The sequence below is a fragment of the Ambystoma mexicanum genome, chromosome 6p, assembly GCF_040938575.1.
Source record: "Ambystoma mexicanum isolate Mex_15411 chromosome 6p, UKY_AmexF1_1, whole genome shotgun sequence".
NCBI lineage: Eukaryota > Metazoa > Chordata > Amphibia > Caudata > Ambystomatidae > Ambystoma > Ambystoma mexicanum.
The window spans coordinates 1071754429-1071779897 of NC_090935.1; the positions used below are offsets into that span (position 1 = coordinate 1071754429).

Consider the following 25469-nt stretch of genomic DNA (forward strand, 5'->3'; position numbering starts at 1 on the left):
GATGGATGTGATTAGCAATGACACACATGCATTCCTGGTAAGAAGTAAATTGAAAAGCTGGAGACAAGGTAGGCAGATTATGAATGAAAAGGTTGCTGACAACCACACTCATGCAAACAATGAATGCACACAGACCAGGTCTAATGTCAATAATTACAGAACAACAAGCCAAAGAAGAAAGGAAGGTTGGACAACCAACAATGAGAAGTTCTACAATCAGCAAAGTTAAAAGCCGAATGGAAAAGACTGAGCTCTTGAAGAGACAAAAGGAGTTGTAGAGGAAGCCAACTGAAACAACATTAATAAACACCCCTGATCCAGCACTGAAAGAGGCAAGTGCAAGCCCAGAGAAAAAAATCTCACAAGCACAGATATTAGCAGAATCATTATGGCCGTTCATAACCAGAGCCAGTAAGAGGCAAGAGAAAAAAGAAAGAATTGCCAGACTTTTGCCTACCCAATTAGTGCAGATGAAGAGGCCTGCACCATGGACTAGGATACCTGAGAATCCTCCAGCAAGAAGAAGCCATACGGATGCATTCAAGAATGTAGTTATAGCAAACTACATGAAGACCTTAGGGATCATGAGAAGCATACAAGGACATGACAGTGAACTAAACCACTACTTGGATAGCACAGCACATTTGGGAAACAACATATGAACCAAAATATGAAAGAAGTTGGAAGACAGAATTGAGAGGGGGAATGCTTCATTTGTGCACTCCTACGTTACAGCATGGGGAAGCACAAGATCTTTGTGGCTGTAGAAATTGATGCACGACAGCACACTGTCTATCACACGTGGCAATGTGCAAGGGCCAGTTCATGGGAAGTGATGCCTCACTGAAATGGGTAAATGAAGCAACCAATTCAAAAGTAGATGATTATGTCCAGGACATAAAGACAAGAAACAATGGAAAGATAAGATAAAACACATTGGGCCTCATTACAAGTACTCCGGTCCGGAATTAACACTGCCGGTAAAACCATACCGGCACCGTTTCCATGTCCGCCCAATCATGACCCACGGCCCCGGTAATAGCACCACCCTCAACTGCGGAAATAGTGGTCCCGTTAAGTCCGCCTGCACGGAAACACCTCCGATACCGTCAACACGAAACACTGTGAGCATCACAACTAGCGCGGACACGGAAATACCGGGAAAAAAATGGCGAAAATATCGTGATCACGGTGGCGGAACCGCCGCCACCGCGAACATGGCGTTATACACTTCCTGCTGAACTGAATCAGGGCGCAGGTGCACCAAATCAGCCCAGCTGGACCTAGCAGGCCACTGGGAGCCCACAAAAGCGCCACACCCAGCCCAACACAGAACCATGCAGGCAGCAGGTCTAGTAGCACTGGGACTGGGCCTACTCAACCAACAGGCAGCACTGCACATGGTGGCAGTAATGGCGCAGAGGAGGAGGCGTAGGCGGAGGAGGCGCAGGCGGCAACCAGCCAACCCTGCAGCTATGGCAAACCCCATTGCCCAGCCAGCCCGACCCCGCCGCCAGCCACCAATACCACGCATCAGGGCCTCACCCTGGAACCTCACCCCAGGACAGATCCACACACTATACCGGCTGGACCGTGCAACAATCCTGCACATCACCACCATGATTGAGGACAACATCAGCAGCCAAATTGACACCCCCACCGTCACCCCCCTCTCCTGAAGGTTGTCTCAGTACTGCATTTCCTTGGCACTGGCACCTATCAACACACGGTTGGTGAGCTGCACGGCATATCACAACCATGTTTCTCAAAAACCCTGGTACAAGTACTGGATGCCCTGTTGCGCCATGTGTCGGAACACATAGCCCTACCCCGCACCCTCCCCGAGGTCATTGCCACCAAGTTGGCCTTCCATGCCATAGCAGGCATGCCAAATTGCATAGGCGCAGTTGACTGCACCCACGTTGAGCTGACTATACCACGTGCAATTGAGGCGGTGTTCTGCAATAGGAAACAGTATCACTCTTTGAATGTCCAGATGGTTTTTGATGCCATGCAACTGATTACACACTGCTGCGCACGTTTCCCAGGATCATCACATGACTCAATGGTACTGCGGAATTCCACGTTGCCACGGTACATGGAACGCTATGCCGGACAAAGCACATGGCTATTGGGTGAGTACAGCTGACGATGCTACAACCCTGTCGAAGTGGTGTGTGTGTGTCCAGGCCAATGAGCATTGTGAGTGTGCCGCTGTGACCGCACATGCATCACTCCCCCATGCCATCAACCAAATACACAGCGGATGCCAAACATCATGAAGGAAGACATGACAGGGCACCACAATGTGCCAGTGTACACGCTGGCACAGCCAATCCCGTCACTGTCCCATGAACCTTGTGCCACTGTAGACACCCACCCTCAATTGAAACACTGCCTCAAAAGGCACGAGAGGCGTGTAAATGAGACAACGTGTATTTACTACTTCCGTACAGTGGAGTCACTCTGCACACAAACAAATGTTACCCGCAGGGCAGAGTAAACATGCAAGTTAATGTGTAGGCCCATATCCAGTTAGAGACATACATCATGATGCCCAAAACATACCTCCATACACTGCATGGTACATATGCATGAATGAATGATGACACAAGAATGCACAGCAGCAGATGAGGACATGATGCCACAAACACTGACATGTTCCCCCATCTACATCCCATGTAGGTGATGCGGTATATGCACTCACGCCATGGATGATGACACCTGTACGGAGACCAAGGAACAGGCATGAAGAGGCATACAATAGGGCACATATCCGCACATGTGGAATGATTGAGAGGACATTTGGACTGCTGAAGGCCCGTTTCCACTGTCTGAGCAGATCTGGCGGATCACTGCTGTACAGCCCAGTGAAGACGGGTAAAATCACGCTCGTCTGTGCCATGCTGCACAATATTTGCCTGCGCAGGAACATCCCAATGCCACCAGACGCAGATGAGGAAGATGGGGATGGGGATGGGGATGGGGATGGGGATGGAGATGGGGATGGGATGGCACCGCCTCCCCCTGGGGGTCCACATGATGGCCAGAGAGCACGGGATGCCCTGATTCGCATTTACTTTTGAGTCACAGCACAATCACAGAAATGCACGAACACGGTGACGACAATGAATTAATAGTTGCACTGCAAAATAAATGATCAATGTCCACACATGTATGTCTTGATTGGAAATGGTGATGTATTGATGGAATAACAACAGGGAAGGAGGTGCATTGGTTAGGGAAGCTGTACACCCGGGGCCACCCACCACCCAAACGTGCCCACCCCCACCCAGGACCCATTGCTCAAACCCCCAAAACTACCTACCCCACCGCCCAAACGTGCCCACCTCACAGTATCGAAACATTTATGCCGACAAATAGATCAGCATAACACAACAATGGCAACTTAATTGATCTCATTTCCCATTGTGTGTCACATGTATATGACTATGTTATGTGTATATGTTTTTTAAACAATTTTTGTATTACTTGTGCTGAATTAGAGATTAATATATTAAAAATGATATTTTTTGACAATACTGCTTTATGTCCATTGAGAATACATAATGCAGCCTATATTGGTGTAGCGGCTGTTATTTAAAATTGCTTTCTGAGGGGACATGTTCATTGTTTGATATAGTTTGTTGTATATTCCTCCCTTTTGTTGAAATACAGGTTGTAATGAGGCCCATTGTGATCGGATACGAGAAGCCTGGAGTTAAAGGAGCAGAAATCAGAAGAGAAGCGAATCAGAAGCTAAATGTCCAAGGAAAAACTCCAGAAGATGCTCGAAAACAGAGGCCAAATCGGGAACAGTGCTCTCACCAGACGGATGGGAGAAAGGAGTGGTGATCTGCAGAGCATGGATGGTCTTCGGTCACTATGAGCCCACCATCAACATAGTGCAAAATGGATGCAAGCCAATATGACCAAAACTTGCTAAACTACTTGTATGGGTCAAAGACAGGGGAGGACCCCTGCAGATAGTGCCATTGAAAAGCCCAAAATTCTGCTTCAGGAATAATGGCACAAGGAAAATGGGGGAGAATGAAAACTTTGGACGAGTTTTTGATGCTCCAGGAATGGTATATGGAACAGCAGTGATCATGGATCATTATTGGGCATGTAGATCCAAAGCATATATCAGACTGCCGAGAAACTGGGGAGGTATATGTACAATAGTGAATGTCCACGTTCCGGCGTTGGTGATTCCAAAAAGTTACCTGAGTATTGACAGTTTCCCGAAAGAAGATGGTCACCTGAGGAAGAAGAGATCTGTGGAACTGATGATGAATTACTTTCCTGCAAAAGCCATACAAGCTTTTGATGCTATCCCTTAAAAGCATAGGTTGTTCAGCCAGACCTCATCAGTGTTCACAACAATCTTCATGCCAAGAATTCAGGTTGGAGCAAATACTAAATGGTTGCAGATAACCAGATGGGAGTTACTGCAAACCATCAACACAACCATAAAAGGATTCAATGCAATCAAAGAAGAGTTAAGGGTGATTCGACTTATAACTCTCCAGAACAGATATGTCCTTGGCATGATCACAGCTATGGGTGGAGGTGTTTGTGCAAAAATCGGAGAAACATGTTGCACATGTACACATTCTGACGATGAAGAAAATGGAACTCCAACAGAAGCCATAGGTATGCTGATGAAACTACAGAATCAAATGATTGATGAAACTGTCGAAGTGGACAATGACAACTGGTTTGGATCTCTATTTTCATGCATTCCACAATGGATGGCAGGTGCATTCAAATTCCTAGGAGCCCTGTTATTGATGATATTGCTCGGCTTTTGTGTTATTAAGAAAATAATCTCTCAGTGTCAGAAAACTGCGAAAAAAAAGCCATAGGGATGAAGATCATGATTGATGTCGAACCAGGATGGAAGCCCAAAGACCTGACTGATGAAGAAATAAGAGACTTTGGGCCTCATTACGACCCTGGCGGTAAGGGGTTAACGCCAGCGTTAGCTGCGCCGACCCCTTACCGCCAATTACGAGGTCCCTTAGCGCCATGGCGCTTTTAACACCTGCTTTTAGCAGGTGTTAAAATCCATGGCGCTAAGGGACCATGGAGTTAATTACGCCACCGTAATTTACGGTGGCGTAATTAACGCCTTCCCCACTCCCATTATGCCCTATGGGGCAAAAATGGGAATGGGGAAGGGTAAATGGGGATTGGGGACTTACCGCCCCGCCGACCTCGGAATGGGGCGGTAAGTCCGCCAACCACCATGGCGTAAACGTAGTTTACGCCATGGTGGTAAAGTCACGGCCCAGGCGGTCACTTACCGCCTGGGTCGTAATGAGGCCCTTTGTGAAGGCCAGCATTTAGGCACCAGAATAAACACAGTTTCTATATCCCAGGAAGCATAGAAATTATGTGGGAAGATGGATCTATTGCAGCCCAAATGGACAATGCCAACTAATGATGTGGAACAAAGATGAACACATAAGAACAGCAGGAAGTCTAAAAGGAGTCATGCAAATATGGACCCCAATGAGACATTTCATCAGGCCCTCATGTATAGAACCAGAAGATGAAGAAATAATGGACTCAGACGATGAAGTGAAATTCAATGCAGAGGATCTAAAGAAGAGGGATACAAAGGAAGAAATGAGAGTGGTCGATGAATCGCCCGAGAGGAGAGTGTAGAGGAGGTCAAAAGCAAGGGCCGCACTGCAATCGTTCATTTTGAAGTACCAGGAACGTTCACACCAAAGTATGTGACATATGATGAGCAAATAAACCAGCACAGAGCCACAGTTGGGCCCTGTCCAGTTCCTATCAGAAAAACAGCACCTATTGAAGTACAGACACCAAAGAAAACATGGACACTAAAGTATCCATATCAACAAATCAAACGGAATGAAGATCTTCTGAGTATAGTCCCTGAAGAAACCAAAAAGGTCTTAATGGAAGAAGAATGGTGATGTCACAAGAACCTGGACTGACTCACACTGTTTGTGCCCTCCCTGTCTTCGACGTGCAAGAGAATAAAATGGACACTCCCCGGACAGGGAATAAAGCAAAGAGAGCAGGCTGCGAGAGTTCAAGGAAAAGTTTATATAGATCTCTGAGTGTGCTCTGGCAAAATTAATGTTACGGTACATTATATAGGCACAATGACATATCTAACATATGATGCTACGTTGGACCCGGATTGGTCAGCCAGGGTGGTGTCTTAGGTGTGGGCATCATCTCTTCCTCCTGGTTGGTTGCTTGGTTGGCGGGAGGATGGACGTCAGATATCTGTGCTCCGAATGGGTGAAGGTCAGGTCGCCGTGAAGCAGGGTGGTCACTATCTAAGCTAATGAATACATTCTAAATAATGCATGCACTAAATAATGGTTGATCAAAAGACTCTCAGTAGTTTATCATGTCACTATACAAATCACACAGGTGTCTATATCATCTATAACATTTGGGTTATACAGGTCACAGGTTTAAGGGTCTTGACCACTATAATACTCTCATTGAACTGTAGGGTTAGTCTCACAAGAATCTCATGTATGTGGCATTTGTTAGTATTAGGCACGATATACTGCAGCAGGGGTCTAATGTTATTTGGGGGTCTGCTGGGTGGGCACCATGGCATGGTCGGTGCTCTGGCACATGAAAGGAATATCTTGCAGGGACACAGGGTCAGAATGGCAGTAAGTTTCCATCGGTGAGAGTGCGGGGGCAAGGACACGTTTGTGGATATGAACGAGCTATGTGCTTAGTTCATGCTGGTTCACATGAAGGACAGTGATCTCAGAGGAAGACTGATGTGATACATTTATTAGTTGTTGCGAATGCCTCCGGCTTCAGCGTGAGAATGGAGCTGCAGAGTTTTGCAGTCAGAGTGGGAACGAAGGTGGGGGCCATGTGCTCTGTGTGCCTGATCGCAGTGGGGAGAGGGAGAGAAGCGTTTCGTACTATCGCAGTGAGGCCTGGTCACCAAGATGGAGTCAAAAGGGGGCACAAAAGATGGATACCCTGTGTCCTGCTCAGTGGTCCCAGCTACACGAAAGTCAACGAAAGTTAACTTTGCATAAGGGCAAGGGGCGAATCCACTACTGGAGGCACTTGGTCCAAGCTTTGTACTGAGGAGTGAAGGCAGAGAGGGGCCTACTTGCCCCTCGCTCCCACACATTCCCCCCTTTCGTTACATCTAAAGTAATGAATATTTTATTTTTTATCCTTTTCATTCTCCCTTCGGTAGTACTTAGCCTCTGCAACTGCTTCGTCCCACGTTGGGGTGCCCTTTATTTGTATCCACGCCCTGCATACACTTCTTAAGCTATTCCCTCTTCTGGCATATTCGTCTGTTGTACACATGAAGCAGATCCCACCATCTCCATCTAAGTCCACCCATACCTCTCTGTACCATTGTAGCTCCATTGGTTCCTTTATTGCTGTGTGATGCAAATTATCAACCCTGTCCCCGTATTGCCTGTAAATGGCTGTCATCCTGTATTGTGGTGTGTTGTATTCCCCTGTTTGTATTTGTGCATCTATCATAGTAGCTACCGTTGTCGGTCGGCCCATCGTTACCATCATCATAGTTGAGGTAGGCATGCTCTTTTCACAACACCGGAGTCCCAGTTGGCACACACAGAAGAATAGGAGCACAAAGACGATGATGGGGACGAGTATTTTAATTGCCACGTTTACCCATGATGGTATCCAGCTGAACAGATTGTTGAACCATGTGCTTTCCTCTGCGCCTCCTTCTGTTCTCATCCTCTCTCCTAAATTATGTACTGCTGTTATCACATGTGAGAGTATCCCGTTATCAGCATCTACAGTTGGCACGAACGTGCAACACTCCCCCCCAATTTTTCGGCAAACACCACCGTCCATTGCTGTGAGGAGATCTAGGACATATCTGTTTTGCATTGTCATTAGGCGCAGTGCACGGAGCTCAATTTTTATAACGTTGAACCCTTCTTCAGTGTCGTTAGCCAGTTGGATGAGCTCCCAGCGCACTATCTGCAACCATTTGGCGTTTGTTCGTGCTTGGAGTCCCGGGACATGGAGTAATGCGAAAAATGTCTCTGCTGATGAAAAGAGCTTGTACTTCTGCAGGTTCTCAGCAAGGAGTTTCGATGATTCTGATGAGATGTAATAGGAGGACCTTTTACTTCTGTTATCATTTGTTGGGGCGCTGTCGATGGTTCAGCCGATTGCCCTGCTGCCGATTTGCCAGCCGATTCTCCTGCTTTTCCGTATATATGACTCTCTGGTATTACCATCAGGGCTGTGTGGAGGGTGTCCAAGGCACAAGTACCTCTCCATGCTGTTGGGAGGTGTAGATAGGCTTGTTTGCCGCAAATCCAGTACATGTCCATTAGTGCAGCGGTGCCTTTCTTCATGTCAGGTATGATAACCGTCTTGTTGCATTTCTTTGTTTCCCTCATGTTCACTCTTCCTTCCCCATGTAAACACAGTTCATGTGGTACTTCTTTCTGTATTTTGATAGGTTTTTCCAATGCTGTGACCCATGTTAGCTTCGTGACATGTTGCGACCAGATGGGGGCACATACTTCCTTTATCCATTGGAAGGTATCATTGGATAAGCCTCAGAGTGCTTCTGCTTTGCATTTGATCGTTTCCTCATGCCATTTATTTTCTGCATACCTCGTCCCTTTGATGACAAGAAATGGTTCCTTAAGGAAAATTACTCCTTGGCGTCTGCTTGTGCACGTTCTCTCATTTTCCAGCTTTTCCATCGTGACGGTGAGTGCTTGGAAGGTGCTTTTTATCCTGCATAAAACCAAATGAATCAAACATTGGGCCTCCGACAAGGGCACTTCCTGTAGCACTAACATTTTCGGTGTCCCTGATGCATGTGGTATGAGCGAACAAACGTAACAGCTCTCGTTTGTCGCCTGCTTTGCTGTGGCACTCATGTCCGAATACCACTTGTTTGATTGATCTGGGTGACGGGGGTCTTCTATGTCATCTAACCCCAGGTCATGATAAATGTCATATCTTTTCCCTTTTGCCCCCCTCTTCTTTCTCCTTTTCCCTCCCTCCTTGTAGCTCTTCACTCTTTGGTAGTGTATTGGGAACATGCCTGCCCAAGCTGTGTCATTACCATTAAATATATTATCATGTGTGTACTCATTAGTGGCAGCGTAATATGAGGTGGACTCTACTGTTGCTTGTGCATGCAAACTTGTGTTAGATACATTGCTCGGCCAATAGTAGTCGCCATTGTATACATTCAAATCATAATCATTACTTATATTTATACTCGGATGTAACAAGGACACACTTGTTGGATTGGCGGCAGAGAGTTCTGAAGGTTGCATTGCATTTGTACCATTAACATTAATGTCATACGTTTCTTTCCACATTGTCTTTACTCCAGTCCATATTAAGTGCGAACCTCCTCGTATCAGGTTAGCCCCGCTCCCCCTCTTGTGCATGTCATTAACCAAAGATAAAAGTGTATAATACCAGGCCATGAAAAACAACATCACTGAAAACAAAACTGCAGCACATTTCAAAACACATTCAACATTGCTGAGCCTATTAGCCCTAATGGCGTCCCTATCGCTATCTAACATAATGGTGTTTTCGGTGATTGCGCTGCATTGGTCCATTTGCCACCTGGAGGGGCGATACAAAGTTGTTAGGTCACCAGAATAAATACAGTTGTATATCTACACATTTACTTTTCATTATTTACTCATTTTTGCTATTCCCTTTGTTCACTCGTATTTTAATTAAGTCCTTTGCTTTAAGCATTTCATATCAAGATTGAGAGAGAGAGATAGTGATGAAGAGAAGGTGGAAGGAGAAAAATGACATGGACATCATTCACTTTAACCAGAGGGTGTGTCGTAACTTTCGCCCTTTACATGTTCTCTTTACTTAAATCACATTATCATTGTGTCTGAATCTCATCCGCGGTGCTGCTTGCACATTCCTGTTCAGTCTGAGGGAGTGGTATATTGCGTGCCCTCCTCACATCAGAGTGGTGCACCCATTATTTCAGTCCCTTAACTTTAACTGTGGTGGGCGTACTATAAATTACCTCATAGGGGCCATGAAACCTCAGTGAATTCCATCTCCTCACAAAACTCCTAACGTAGACCTGTGCTCCTGGCATCAATGGCCCACTTGGGCTGTCTGCAGCTGGCGTAGTAGTATCAGTTGCTACATTCTCAATAAATGGTGGTGCAATTTGTCGCGCTATGTTGCATACTACGCGCGTCAGCTGGGTCAGGTATTCCTTAAATTCCTCCCCCAGCACTGTGGCAGCTCTGTGTGCGTCTGATGCTCTCCTAATCGGGGAGAGCGGTGTGTTTATTCACCTCCCAGTCACAATCTCATGGGGGCTCATCGGATGATAAATGGAACACAGTTTGTGTTTCACCCCCAAGAGTGACGTCACTTCCTTGAAAAGGTCATTCACAAAGTGTTTGCCGTTGTTTGATCTTATCACATCACATATTCCCAAACGAGAAAAGACCTCTCGCACCAGGAACTTCGCTGCACACTTTTTGTCTGGGTGGGGACATGGACCCACTTCCACCCACCTTGAAAAGGGACATACCGCTACTATTAAATACCTTGCTCCGTTACATCACTCTCCCATGTCAGCGTAATCTATGTGTAGTTCTCTAAATGGTCCTACTGGTCGTGGCAGGGTGCCTAGCAGTGTTCTCAATGTCATTCCTGAATTGTATGTTTGGCAAGTTGTGCATTCTACTACAAATTTTGACAAATGTTCCTGTAAATTGGGGACAAACCAATGTTCCTGGATGTCTGCGGCAATATGTTGTTTTTGCTACGTGGGCTGGGAAGTGCAGCTGTTGGAATGCTACCTTTAGTAATTCTACTGGTATCACTACTTTTTCCGTTGTCTCCTGTCTCCAAATTAGGTATGTGGCTGATTGTTTGCACCCCCGTTTGCTCCACAAATCTTGCTCCTCCTGTGGTGCTCTCCTTTGTAGTTCTATTACCTGCGCTATTGGTGTGTTACTGTACGCCTTTTCTAATGGTGCTGTAATGGCTGATTTTATAATGCATTCTAGTGTTGGTGTTGTATTGAAATACGAAGCCTCCTTCGCTGCTGTGTCGGCTGCCACGTTTCCCAATGAGACTGCATCTGTGTTGTTGGTATGGGCTTGGCATTTCACCACTGCCACTACCGATGGTTCTGCTAATGCATCTATCAGTTCAGTCAATAGTGCGGCGTGCTGTACTGGTGAGCCATCCGCTCTTCTGCACCCCCTCCTACGCCAGCGGGATAGCCCTGAATGGACTGTGGTTGTTGCGTATGCTGAGTCTGAGTATATTGTTACTGTGCATCCTTTGGCTGTATGCAGTGCCTCAATCAATGCAGTTAGTTCTGCTGCTTGTGCGGAGTAATGGGACGGGAGGTGTTTCTGGACAATTGTTTCATAGCCATCCTCCTCCATGCGTACTACTGCCATCCCTACATGCTTCACCCTTGTTTCAGGGTGTATCGATGCTGACCCATCTATGAAATATATCTCTCCATCCTTCAGGGCATTTTCGCTCGCTTTGGGAATGTCATCGCCCTCCCCTTCATAGGTGGCGCAGTCGAGTTCCTGCACGTCCACTGTGGTGCATGGTTCTGTAATAAATGTTGCTGGGTTTACTGTTTTGCTCCTGACAACGTGTACGTTGGGGCTCGAAATTATTATATCATATGCTGTTGCTCTCTGTGTTGTTAATGTTGATTTTGACCTCTCAAGAATTGCAAATAAGGAGTGTTCTGCATATAGTGTTACCGAACATCCCATCACGATTGTGGCACTTTTTTCAATAGCGAAAGCTGCTGCAGCGAGGGACTGTTCGCACATGCAATGTCCTTGCATCACTGCATCTAATGTTCCACTGTAATAAGCCAATGGTTTGTGTCCTAATGATGTTTTTTGTGTGAGCACTAGTGTCATCAGTGTTCCATTGCAGTGTGAAAATAAGAAAAATTCCCTCTCATAATCTGGGTTTGCGAGTACTGGAGCATCTGCAATGAGGTCTTTTAATCTAAAGTACTGTGCCATCATGTCATGTGTCCATTTTATTGGGGCCCTACTCTTCTGTGCTTCTTTCAATGCTTATAGCAGTGGGCGTGTGTATGCTGCGTAATCAAGGATCCATGCTCGGCAATAATTACATATGCCAAGGAATTTTTGCATTTCTTTAACGGTTTTAGGTATGATCATGCTGCGTATAGCAGCTGCCCTGTCTGGGAGTATCCGTTTTCCATCTTTTAATATTAGCTGTCCGAGGTATACAACGTCGGCCAGGCAGTATTGCAATTTTCCTTTGTCCACTTTATACCCCTTGGCAGCCAACACGTTTTATAGTGTTATGGAGTCTTCTCTGCACTTTTCTTCTGTAGGGCTGCAGACAAGTAAATCGTCTACGTATTGTATAATGGTGCTCTCTACATCTATGTTTCCAATATCTTCACGCAATACTCTGTTAAAGATGCTGAGGCTTTCGCAATACCCCTGTGGGAGTCTGCGATGTTCATACCTGTTGTTTCCTAGTGTGAATGCTGTCAGGTACAGCGTGCCTGGGTCGAGTGGTATGGAGAAGAAATAATTCTTCAAATCCACCACAGTAAAACATGTAGATTCTTTGGGTATGCTGCACAGTATTGATGCCGGGTTAGGCACTAATGGGAACTCTTTTTGAATGATGTCATTGAGTGGGCGGAGATCTTGGATCATCCTCCACGGCCCTTCTTTTGCTTTCTTGATCGGGAAGATAGCCGTGTTACAGGGGGAGCTTGACGGCACTATAATACCTTGTTTTAGGAGTGCATTTATTGTTTCCCTAATCCCTTCCTCTGCTTCTCTTGATACGGGATACTGTTTCTCTCGTGGGGGTATGGCACCTGGTTTTAGTTTTATCTTTATTGGTGTCACCTCATGGAGTAATCCTACATCGTGGGGGCCTGTAGTCCAAATTTCAGGCGCCACCCTTGCCAGGTCTTCCTCAAATATTGTCGGTGGGGCATTAATGCTAGCCTTAAGTGGGTTGTGTACCTCTCTATACTGGATCATGATGTCACATGGTATGCTTATTTCCATTATTATCTCTCCGTCCTCCTCATTATCTGTGAATAATTCCTCAACAGTTATGTCTCTTAGCATAATGTTTGGATCTAAACATAACACAGTTCTCCACTCACACCCATGCGAGTCCAATCCTATGACCACAATGCGTTTACTTGATACCTGAACTGCCTCGATGTCTATGGACATGAATGTGCCGGGCATTACATCTGTGTGTGCAATTGGGCGGAATATAAAATCTGATGGTGTTCTCCATTCCTTTCTCGTTATCTCTGGTACCACTCGGGCTAATACTTTGATGCCGTGGATAAACATGTCTATGTCAAAGGGTATTCCTCGCACTACAACTTCATTCATCACTGTGCTAATCATCAACATTGCTCGTACTGAGCATACTCCAGGGGTGGAGCACACTATTCCCCGCTCAGTAAACAAAATGGTCATGTTCAATTTACTTAGCAAATCTCTGCCCAGTAGATTGATTGGCACGTCTTCGTGGTACAGTAAGGGTGCGCACACGTTTTTTTCCCCTACCGTTATATCAAGATCTTTAGTGTAAGGAACTTTTAAAATAGCCCCAGAGAACCCCTGTGTTTCCAAATTCCTGCCTGAGAGCGGAAACCGCCCTTCCATAAGACATGATTTCTCTGCTCCTGAGTCTACCATGAAGATAAACTGCTTATTTCCTATCTCTGCCCCCACTAGTGGTTCCTCTTCTGCACGTAGGGTGGTGGATAGGACTGGACATGCAAGTGTTCCCTGTGGGCTGTCCTAGTCTGCATACTTTTCTTGCCCTGGTACTGAAAAGACATTGTCTCCAACAACTGTCATGCCACAGAATGGTGCCGGTGCACCATTTGCAGCCGTTACGAAACAGTTACTATTTGCATTGCCTACAGCGTTTTGTCTTGCCATGGGTTGCTGTGCGCTGTAATGCGGTTGTGGGGGTGGCTGTCTTTGCTGCATTTGGGGTTCGTTATAGCACTAGTCTTGTTGTCTTTCCCCTCCCATTGGTAATCCATAGGGGCTACCTGGGTGTGGGCATCCCCATCCTTGTTCATTTTCCATGAGCTGCTGCCCTTGTAAATACCCTCAAGGCCGCATTCTGCAATCTCTTGAATAATGTCCCGTCTCCGACAGTTCCAACAAGACCCTTGCGGTCCTCCTCTCATCCCTTGTCCACCAAACCCTCTATTCCCCATACCTCCAAATCCCCCTTTCTGGCTATGGTACCCACCTCTTCCTCTTGCTTGTCTTTCTTGCCACTGTGGTCCGCTGTATGAATCCTCTCCGTTCCACGGTCCTTGTTCTCCTTGTACGCTTCTATTGTCACTGGCCTACTTCCCGCTCCTTCATCTCCCTCGTTTTCTCTATCTGCGGCTACACTGGTGTTTACGGCGGCGACCTTCACCAATTTGTTCTGGACCAATTTTCCTTCGTCAGCCAGCCTTTTTTGGGTTATCTCCTTTTCTCTCTCTTTGATCCTCCTGCAGTGGTGCACAATTATACTCTGAATCTCAGGCCAACCCTTGGCTTCTATCCCAGCTATTTTACCCAAGGCCTTCTGTTCCTCCTTCGGGAGCCCTTTTTTGATGATAAAATAGAACAAGGCGGTGGACTGGTTCCACGCCGTGCCAGTTTCGCTTCTCCACAAATCTTGCACCCATAGTATGAATTGTGTAGGATCCTCGTTTTCCTCCATTGTACACGGCATCACTAAATGTAAATCTGGATTGTCTGGAAACGTGCGCCGCAATGCGTCCCATACTTGCGCTCGAACGTTGTTGAACGGTGATCCGTCGTGGCGGTCACAACTCATTGTTACGCCTGGGAATCCTGCCTTCTCCCGTACTGCATCTGCCTGATCGCCAACTGCCGACACTAACAAACTTTTTACATCACATGGCTAGTGGCACTCCTGCCATGTTTTTTTCGAGCATGTGTATCCATTTCCCAGCCCCTCCCGATAGTGGAGGGAGAACTTTCAACAAGTTATTTTTGTCCATTTGGGCCCATGGGATATAGTGTGGCCTACCTGCTCCCTTATGTATCAGTGGCATCTGTAACTTATGTTTCTTTCCTCTTCGCTGTCTTAGTCTACCCTTCCATCGCGGCAGTGATGGTTCGTCCCAATCGTCAAGCTGCGATGGTAGTGGAGATCCCACTGCGGCTGCTGCTTCTTCATATTCATAAGTCACTCCATACCTCTTCTATTTCTGTATTTTCTTCGCCATTCTCCTCCTGTCTTTCCCCTTGCTGGCTTTCTGGAGTAGCTGGACATATAATCCTCACTGGTTTATCATTCAGATGGAACAGGAACTCCCCTGATCTCCACTCTTTTTCTCGCCCTTGTGGTATGTGTGTCCCCTGGGACGTTATGGATCGTGCTGGCTCTGATGTTTTTGGTGCTAGTTCCCCTGTTGTGCTTGGTGGGGGTGAGAGATCTGTTACGGATAATGGAGGCACCTCCCCTCCCCCAGGCAGCATTTGGCCCTTATCGCAGAGCTGTGTTATCTCCATTTCTGCATGCGCTAGCTGGCAGTCTAACTCTCCTGTCAAGTGTGCTAAATTCACGGGGGGATGCGCTCATTGGGCCATACAAACCTCCTTTGTCATAGGGTGGTGGTGCTGTAGCTACCGCTCCATTTGAGGGAATGGGGGTGGGACATGCTGGTATGTACAGGGACTCGCTGTATCCTACTGCTGGTCTTGTCATTAACGGATATATTTTGGTTGTATCGCCCTCAGCTGTGGTTGTTGTGCACTCGCCCTTTGGCGTTCCGTTTACCTCTTCCTGTGGTTTCTGTTTTTCAGTTGGTCTTTCTTTACCTACCTCCGCTGTGGGGGTCACTTCCTCGAACATTCACCAAAGGTCCAGCACTTCCCTTCTATTTTGTAACTGCTTCCCCTTATATCTTGCTAGCAAGTGCCTAGACACTCAGGGCGTGATTCACAGAAGCATTTTATAATGGTGCAATCCCATAGTAAAACGCTCTGTGAATCAGGCCCTAAATCTAATACTCTCTTATCAAATGAGCCTCCTTCTAGCCAAATCGGCATTACACTGTCTCCTTTTATCTCTGTCAACCACTGATCATGGTACTTTTGTATCTTTTCACTGTATAATGGAAGGTGTTGACAAATATGAGCTAGTGGTGTTATTCCCTCATGACGATGTTTTCTCCCCTTAATCACCTTTCCACCCACTCGTCCTTTCGTTCAGACCAACAATATATCAAGTGCTTCTCAATTACTACTGGTTTTTATGGATCAGTATTCACTGTTACTTTTGTAATTATTGCATTTTCAAATTCAATAGTTCACTTTCGCATTTGTATTACTTTACCAAAAAATCAATTACAATGCTTTGATATTCTTGACCAACAAATAGACAGAACATGAAAACACATATAACACATAACATGCACATGCACTACCTGCGCGCCTTTATTTCCTCTTTGTTCCCGTTACCAACCCGTTCCCATTTCCATCTAATCTACTCATTCACTCCCCACCTCTTACACCCTCTCCCTTTCTTCCAAGAATTCTTTCTTACATGGAAAAAGAATGTTCTAAATAACTACTCCGAGTCTACTCAATATATGAGACCCCTACTATTTTCTCTTTATCTTCACTTATTTTTTCTGCACTGGACGAGACAATGCTAAGCGGCGCCGCCTTCTACCCCGTTCGGGCTAGGATACCTCTTCTCTTCTTCTTTTCACTTCTCACAAAACCTAATGGCCATATAAAGGACAGATCAGAAAAGCCTCATCATCACTCACACAGACCCTACTCTTCGCTATAACCCATTACCACCTGTTCCCCTGTTCCCTCCTATTCCCCCTTACCTTTCCTTGGTAACCTTCGCAACCGGCACTCAGGTGTTCAGTCAGTTGATCCGAGGGTCACCGTTCACGGTCCGACCCCAGTCATGTCCGCACCCCAACCAAGCCAAGGCCCGCCTCCGCGAGCAGCTTTTCAGTCGGGTATTCGTCAACCGGGAACCCTTGACCCTTTCTTGTAGTGCGCACAGGCTGGTCGGCCGCGGAGGCAATGGTTTTGCTGGGGGGCATCCCGGATCTCGCTGCACAGTGCAGGCATCGAGGCACCTCTCCAAATCACGTTGCAGGGGGTCACCAAATGTTTGTGCCCTCCCCGTCTTCAACGTGCAAGAGAATAAAACGGACACTCCCGGGACAGGGAATAAGGCAAAGAGAGCAGGCTGCGAGAGTTCAAGGAAAAGTTTATCTAGATCTCTGAGGGCGCTCTGGCAAAATTAATGTTACAGTACATTATATAGGCACAATTACATATCTAAAATATGATGCTACGTTGGACCCGGATTGGTCAGCCAGGGTGGTGTCTTAGGTGTGGGCATCATCTCTTCCTCCTGGTTGGTTGCTTGGTTGGCCGGAGGATGGTCGTCAAATATCTGTGCTCCGAATGGGTGAAGGTCAGGTCGCTGTGAAGCAGGGTGGTCACTATCTAAGCTAATGAATACATTCTAAATAATGCATGCTCTAAATAATGGTTGATCAAAAGACTCTCAGTAGTTTATCATGTCACTATACAAATCACACAGGTGTCTATATCATCTATAACATTTGGGTTATACAGGTCACAGGTTTAAGGGTCTTGACCACTATAATACTCTCATTGAACTGTAGGGTTAGTCTCACAAGAATCTCATGTATGTGGCATTTGTTAGTATTAGGCACGATATACTGCAGCAGGGGTCTAATGTTATTTGGGGGTCTGCTGGGTGGGCATCATGGCATGGTCGGTGCTCTGGCACATGAAAGGAATATCTTGCAGGGACACAGGGTCAGATGGCAGTAAGTTTCCATCGGTGAGGGTGCGGGGGCAAGGACACGTTTGTGGAGATGAACCAGCTATGTGCTTAGTTCATGCTGGTTCACATGCAGGACAGTGATCTCAGAGGAAGACTGATGTGATACATTTATTAGTTGTTGCGAATGCCTCCAGCTTCAGCGTGAGAATGGAGCCGTAGAGTTTTGCAGTCAGAGTGGGAACGAAGGTGGGGGCCATGTGCTCTGTGTGCCTGATCGCAGTGGGGAGAGTGAGAGAAGCGTTTCGTACTATCGCAGTGAGGCCTGGTCACCAAGATGGAGTCAAAAGGGGGCACAAAAGATGGATGCCCTGTGTCCTGCTCAGTGGTCCCAGCTACACGAAAGTCAACGAAAGCTAACTTCGCATAAGGGCAAGGGGCGAACCCACTACTGGAGGCACTTGGTCTAAGCTTTGTACTGAGGAGTGAAGGCAGTGAGGGGCCTTCTGGCCCCTCGCTCCCACACAACACATAGAAGATATTCAACCTGAGAATGATAAAAAGAGATGAAATGCCATGAATAAAAGACATTGTGAACCTAAAGTAAAAGGACGAAGGTAAATGTAAAGAGCTTATGCCATGAACATGACAAAGACATTCAACCAGTTTACACATGTGCATATGCTTGGAACCGCAAGAAAGCTAAGAAAATTGTAAGACTTGCTATGCTTAGTAGTAAGATAGATTGCGTTATGCACCACCTATTCAAAGCTACCTCAAAAGAAGCACGTTATATAAGTATACTTCCACGATGCACAAGAAGCAGAATCAACCAAAGGTTACTAGAGGCCACATGAAGAGTTCATATTTAACAAATCAAGAGTAAAGGCAGAAACGAAGCTCAGCAGAGGCAAATTGTGCCAAAAGAGCCAAGGTCGTATCAACTAAAATAGACGAACAGTAGCTACAATTTATGAAGCAAGGAACAGAATATCCTGCTCAGAATGGTCAAGATAAGAAACCGAAGGCAGGTGGTGGGCAAAACGAAAATCAAATACGCAAATTTAATGGAGAAAAATGTGATTTCACAGTGTCTGAATCACGTGACCAGCCGAGCGAGAAGAAGTGGGACTTTTACACCTACGCATGGCAGTGGGCCAGGTGAAGATATCAGAACTTTTCCAGACAGGAGATGCAGTCTCACGGCCAACCACAATGAAATAATTGACACATGGCCACTAAAGTGATGATTGATGGTAACAATAATTGGAGGAAGACCTGGGGAGCTGGTGGGCACCCTGCACCTGGCCGACCATTCTGCATGCTGCTAAGCAAAGTGGAAAAGTATGAGAGGGGTTGATGCCAACCCAATCATAATGGACCAAGTAATCTAGGGTCCTATAGTTAGTAGAACCAATGGGACGTTGTACTTTTAGTGATGTCTACAGTAGCCATTTTGAAGGAAGAGCTTATATGCCCCACCTGACAGTGTTTATCCAATCCCCTTATTCCGTTACCATATACAGATATAGTACCTATATTAAAGTTACCTTCCTAGAACCAATAGAATTGCATGCCAATTTTTAAGCGTTAAACATCAGTGATGATGAGTTTTTAGTATAAATGATGTGTTTTTTACGAAGTTCGTCGGAGTGGTGAAGAGAGGGGGAAGATCACGCATCCACTGATATTCATGAAACTCCCTGTTTTTTTGTACTTGTCATTAAACGGACTCCCTTTGCCAAACCATTGAGTTGTCATTATTGATTTAATGCTTGATTATTAATCTGCATGCCCATCCATCTCACGGCTGCTGCTATTTCATCTTAAAGTGCTATTGGGAAAACCCCAGCTCTATGGGCCGGTTGGGGGTCCTGGTGCACAACAGTGTGATGAAATTCACTACATCGGTCGACACATTAGTGTTTCCAGCTCAGATGTAAGCTTTATTCTTTCCAGTTTAAATTTACATTGACCCCTCTGTGCTTGCTTCAGGACACTTAGCAACACGCAATGTGGTATATTTCTCAGCTCCTCTACCATTCAAGAGTTTTCCCAAAACTATATGTAAAGAAAGTGAAATATAGTGAATATTAGACACACAACTATAAAAATATATAAAACCTAATTTATAAAAAAATGATCAAGTAGGGTACCATCACATGTTCCCTATGTGTTGTAGAAGCCTACACACCTTGAATTACTTCTTTAGTGTCTTGGGCCATTCAGTGTTACGCATATCATGATCCAGTGTTATATCTTAATTCTTCTTCTTCAGCACTACAGAAATATGACAAAGAAAAACCACTCCCTATTATTTTTCACCTTGTTATGACATTTTCAACTTGGCTCTAGAAAGTATATATATGATACAAGGTAGTTACCTGCTGGCAACATAGCCTGGCGTCAACATGGTATCTCCGCTATGCAGATGAAATTCCAGCAGATGGATTTCTCAACTGGCACATAAATAAACGTGACCCTTCTGTGGAAGAGCAAAAAGCCCAGATTATTCAGCAGGAACGTATTTTCAACTACAGAACTTTTTAAGAGGTCTTTTATGCCAACAAAATACCCAAGTTGTTCATACTGCTACACTCTGTTTAGTGTGGCATATTATTGTTGCAATGCTTAATTTCTAAATAAAACAGCGTATTGTCCGCTGTGTTTGTACAGGCTGAGATTATAGCCTATCATACCCATTTAGGGTTCAGCAAGGGGCACCTTACTATTATGTGGCGTTTGTCTCGTAAAGACGGGTCATACATACCTCTGTGTTAGGTGTCAGAGAACCAGCTTCCAAATTTGCTTTTCTCGATGGCGTGTGCTCATATGGTAATGCACATGTGCTTTTAGTATTTGAAAAAAAGTGGGGTGGCATCAACTTTTTGTAATCTTTGCTGTGACCGTCTGATTGTGTTTCTAGTTGCCCAACGCCACAGAAAACCACAAAAAGGAACAACGTCTTAAGCGAGTAGAAACACGGTGAAGATGTCTCGCTGTTATTTGAAAAACAGAGAAATGTTGGCTGGCCTATAATTAAGATAAAGTAGTGAAACCAGAACGCTGTATGTGAATCGTTATCCAGTCTGCACTATCTACGGACATTCAAAGCTAAAAACAGTGGAGGAGCTGTAGAGATATCGCGAGAGCCCCGCTCTCGCGAGATCTCGCTCGCGCCCCGCTCTCGCGAGATCTCGCTCGCGCCATCAGCTCCGCCCCCGCGCGCTACGCGCGCATTACGGGACGAGCTGAGGACGCGGACAACAGCGTCTTCCCGGCTCCTCCGAGCACGGGACGAATTTAAGGATTTTTGATGCACATTTGAGCTATAGCATCCAAACCCCTGTTGGCCATGTTGGCCCATTAAATCCTGGACACTATCCATACAATATCTGATCCAGAGGTATTAGGAAATAAAGTCCTGGTGAAATCCCTGCCTGGCTCCTGTCTTTCTTCAGGCACAAATTTACTACATAAATTGGCGACGAGGATCACCACAAGAATCCGCGCAGAAACATGCAGGGAGCCACACCGCCACCACCCTTTCTACAGACACCAGGTAGGCCTGCCATTCCTTGGCCACAATGGCAGCCCCTGTTCACGACGTACGTGGAGGCAATGGGTGGATCAGGATTTTCAGCGGTGAGACGCAGGGCCATGTTACTTAACGCCTTAGGGGTGGAAGGGCAAAGAATATTCGAGGGCCCTACCCCGATACCAGTAGATGACGACAATGATGATGTGTTCAAGGAGGCCGTTAGAAGAATCATTAAGAGGTTCGCCAGCAAAGAGAACACTGTACTCCATAGAATAAGGTTTTACACTCGAAAACAAGAGCAGTCCGAACCCGTCGTTGACTACGTCACGAAATTAAGGGAACTAGCAGCCCTGTGTAACTTCGGCAGCAATGCGGAAAACCGCATATGTGACATGCTAGTCGTCCATACCAACAGTCGGAAGGTCCAAGATAAGTTCATCCTCGAAAAAGAGCTACAGTTAGAAAAAGCCGTAGAAATTGCCAGAGCGGCAGAGGAAACCGCGGGGAGAAGGAAAGAGTTTACAGGGGCCCATGTCCCCACTGAAATACAAGCAGTTGGATTCCGTCCAAGAAAGGAAAAGTTTTCACCAGACACGAGAGAGTCAAGGAACAGCAAGAGAGAACCCCTCAAGTGTCATAGGTGCTCCAGCACCAAACACCTGGCATTTGACAGAGAGTGCCCAGCCAGAGACAAGGAGTGTTCAGTCTGCAAACGCATAGGACCCTTCTCGATAGTGTGTCGATGGAGGAACAAGAAAGTCACAAGCCTCACCACAGAACACACAAAGGAAAGGGAATCCTCGTCAGATGAGGAGGGGAGACCCACAGTCATAATGGTGAACAGCACCCGAGCCAGGAGAGAGAAGCCTCACTGCGTGATCAAAATCGATGGAAGAGAGACACGGGTCATGGCAGATTCCGGGTCGGACCTCACCATCCTACCCCTCCAGACATATAAAGACATAGTGGGTAAAGAGAAAGTGGAAGTGCTCACCACACGACACAAGCCCACGGTGTTCGGGGGGGCCTCAGTCGAACTCTTAGGGTATATCAACGGCAAAGTCGAATTCAAAGGTAGAGAAACCATCACCAGAGTCTACTTCAGCCATGAAGGGCCTGCAGTGTTGGGCTGGGATGATCAAGAAAGTTAAAAATCAGACTGGATCCCAGCACAGAAGATCAAGTCCTATCAGTCCATACGAGGAACGAATCTGTTGTCAAGAGCGATTACCCAACACTTTTCTCGGAGGAGCCGGGGCACATTAAAAGTTTCATTCACAAGATCGTGCTCAAAAGAAATGCCGTCCCTGTCAAGCACCGGGTGAGACCAGTACCGGCCACAGCAAGGGACACCCTTAGACAACAGCTAGACAAAATGAAGATGGAAGGAGTGATAGAAGAAATTGAAGCGTCCGAATGGCTGAGCCCAGTCGTCCTGATAAAGAAACCCCAGTCACAGGAATTAAGGGTGTGTATAGACCTGCGCAGCCTAAACTTAGAAGTTATCACGGACAACTACCCGCTCCCAAGCATAAACGAACTCATATTATTAATGAAAGAGGCCAAAATATTCTCAAAACTCGACATGAGAAATGCATATCATCAGATACAGCTCCACGAAGAATCGAAACCCCTTACAGCATTTATCACGCCATTTGGCACATTTCAATTCACTAAAATGCCTTTCGGGTTGTCGTCAGCCGCGTCGGCCTTTCAGCGCATGATGGACGTCCTACTAAGGAAAGTCAAAAATGTAGTGTATTTTCAGGATGACATATTGGTTTATGCAAAGGACAAGTGGACGCACAATACCACCCTCAAAGTGGTTCTCAACAAACTACAAGATGCAGGAGTGTGTTTACGTCACGAGAAATGCTCATTTGGAGTAAAAGAAGTTGAATATCTGGGGTACAAGATTTCGGAAAAGGGGATCAGCCCGAAAGAAAATCTTATGCAAGCCATCACCAAAGCTCCTGAACCTGCCACCAAAGAAGAGGTGAGGTCTTTTCTGGGATTGGCTGAGTACTACGCGAAATTTATACCAAAGTTTTCAGAAACCACGTCACCCCTACGCGATCTACTTAAAAAAGGGACAGAATTTTCGTGGAGAGAACCTCAGAAGAGGGCGATGGACACCATAAAGCGACACATCATGAAAGCTCCATGTCTGCAACCCTTTAACCCAGAGTGGGATACGGTCATTACCACTGACGCCAGTGCGTACGGACTAGGAGCAGTGCTAACGCAGAGGAGAGGTGACACCGAACATGTGGTGGCCTTTGCGTCGAAGGCACTATCAGAGGTGGAACAGAACTACTCTACGATTGAAAAAGAAATGCTAGCATGCGCATGGGCAGTCGAACATTTCAGAACATACGTGTGGGGCACAAAGTTCAAGCTGGTAACAGATCACAAGCCGCTCATCCACATGCTCAGCCCGGGAGGCACCAAAACATCCACGCCCAGACTAGCTCGCATTGCAGCGAAACTACAGGAATACACATTCGAAATCCATCACATCTCAGGATGGAAAAACTCTCAAGCCGACTGCATGTCGCGACTGCCAGAGAACAAGGAAAGGGCTACCACATTCCTACACGGTGAATGCATAGTCGCATCCATATCAGACATAAGGGCCCCAGACTACCTGGAACTCAGTGAGAGACACTGGGAAGAAGAAGACGGAAGGACCCAATCATGGCCAAGATACGCAATTGGATCAAAGAAGGCTGGCCGAATGAGAAAATGCTGCCGGAGGGCATGAGAGCATATTGGAAGGTGCAAGATGAGTTGTCGGAAACGGAGGGAATAATCATGAAAATGGATCAGATCATCCCCCCACAGGAATGAGGCGCACCATACTCTGCAGGGCCCACGCGGGACACCTAGGGAACACAATGACTCGCCGCAGGGTGAGAGAAGCTTACTGCTGGCCGTCTATGGACCAGGAACTACGCGCCATGATAGAGTGCTGCCATGAATGCCTAAACAGTGACAAAAGACTGAAAGTTCGACGGGCGCCTCTCATTCCCACTGAGATACCAGAAGCAGTATGGTCCAAAGTGGGCATTGACTTCATAGGGCCCCTGGAGGCGATGGAAACGGAACACAAATATGGCATAGTGCTGGTCGACTACTTATCCAAGTGGGTCGAAGCCGAGTTTGTCCCGAACATAACCACAGAGACGGTCATAGAGGTACTCACTGAAATATTCCAAAGGGAAGGCCTCCCCAAAGAACTCGTCACAGACAATGGTGTGCAACTAGTTTCCAAAGATATGGAAGCATTTTTAAGAAAGAACCACATCAAACAAAAGAAAGCGGCCTTGTATCACCCCCAAGCAAATGGACTGGTGGAGAGGGCGAACAGGTTCATAAAAGGGGCCATCCAACTGGCAACAGCGTCAGGAATGAACCCCCTCAAAACTGCCAAAGAAGCCATAGCGGCTCACAGGCTCACGCCAAATGGAATTACTCAAATATCCCCATTCAAAATGTTGAGAGGGAGGAGTGCGGCATCCACCCTCATTCCACCATGGCTGGCGAAAGTAAGGGAAGATGAAGCAGTTGACATGACTGAAGTAGTATGGCGCATGGAGAGAAACAAGACACGCATGAAATCGTGGAGTGATGAAAGAAGAAGGACGAAGCAAACGCCCAACATAAAAGAAGGGGACTGGGTCAAAATCAAACTGCCAAGAAAGGACCAAGCCACGGGATCCCGTTATAGTCGGCCAATAAAAGTAACTCACAAAGGAACCAATCACGTCCGCACGGAAGACGGGCGCTCGTGGAACTTTGAAAGGGTAGCATTATACCAGCGAAGGCAAGAAGAAGCGAGGACCCAAGAGACACCCCACTTAGAAACCGAAAGAGATAACTGGAGAAACGAGGAACGAGAAACAGAAGGAAGCGATGTAGAAAGAGATGCAACCGAAACGGAACGGGAAGAACCATGTGAAAGTCCAGAACCAGAGCAGCAGAGACCATGCCCTGTAACCAGTGAGAGGCCCCGAAGGGAGCACAGAAGACCGGTGAGATACAATGACTAAGTGGTACAGTGAAC

The 25469-nt window shown here is 46.4% G+C and overlaps 1 protein-coding gene across 1 annotated transcript in view; it reads left to right on the forward strand.

The window, feature by feature from the left end:
- The window catches only part of LOC138510185 (contactin-associated protein-like 4), a 2554874-nt gene that overhangs the window by 1993192 nt on the left and 536213 nt on the right, over positions 1 to 25469 (forward strand). The window lies entirely within an intron of this gene.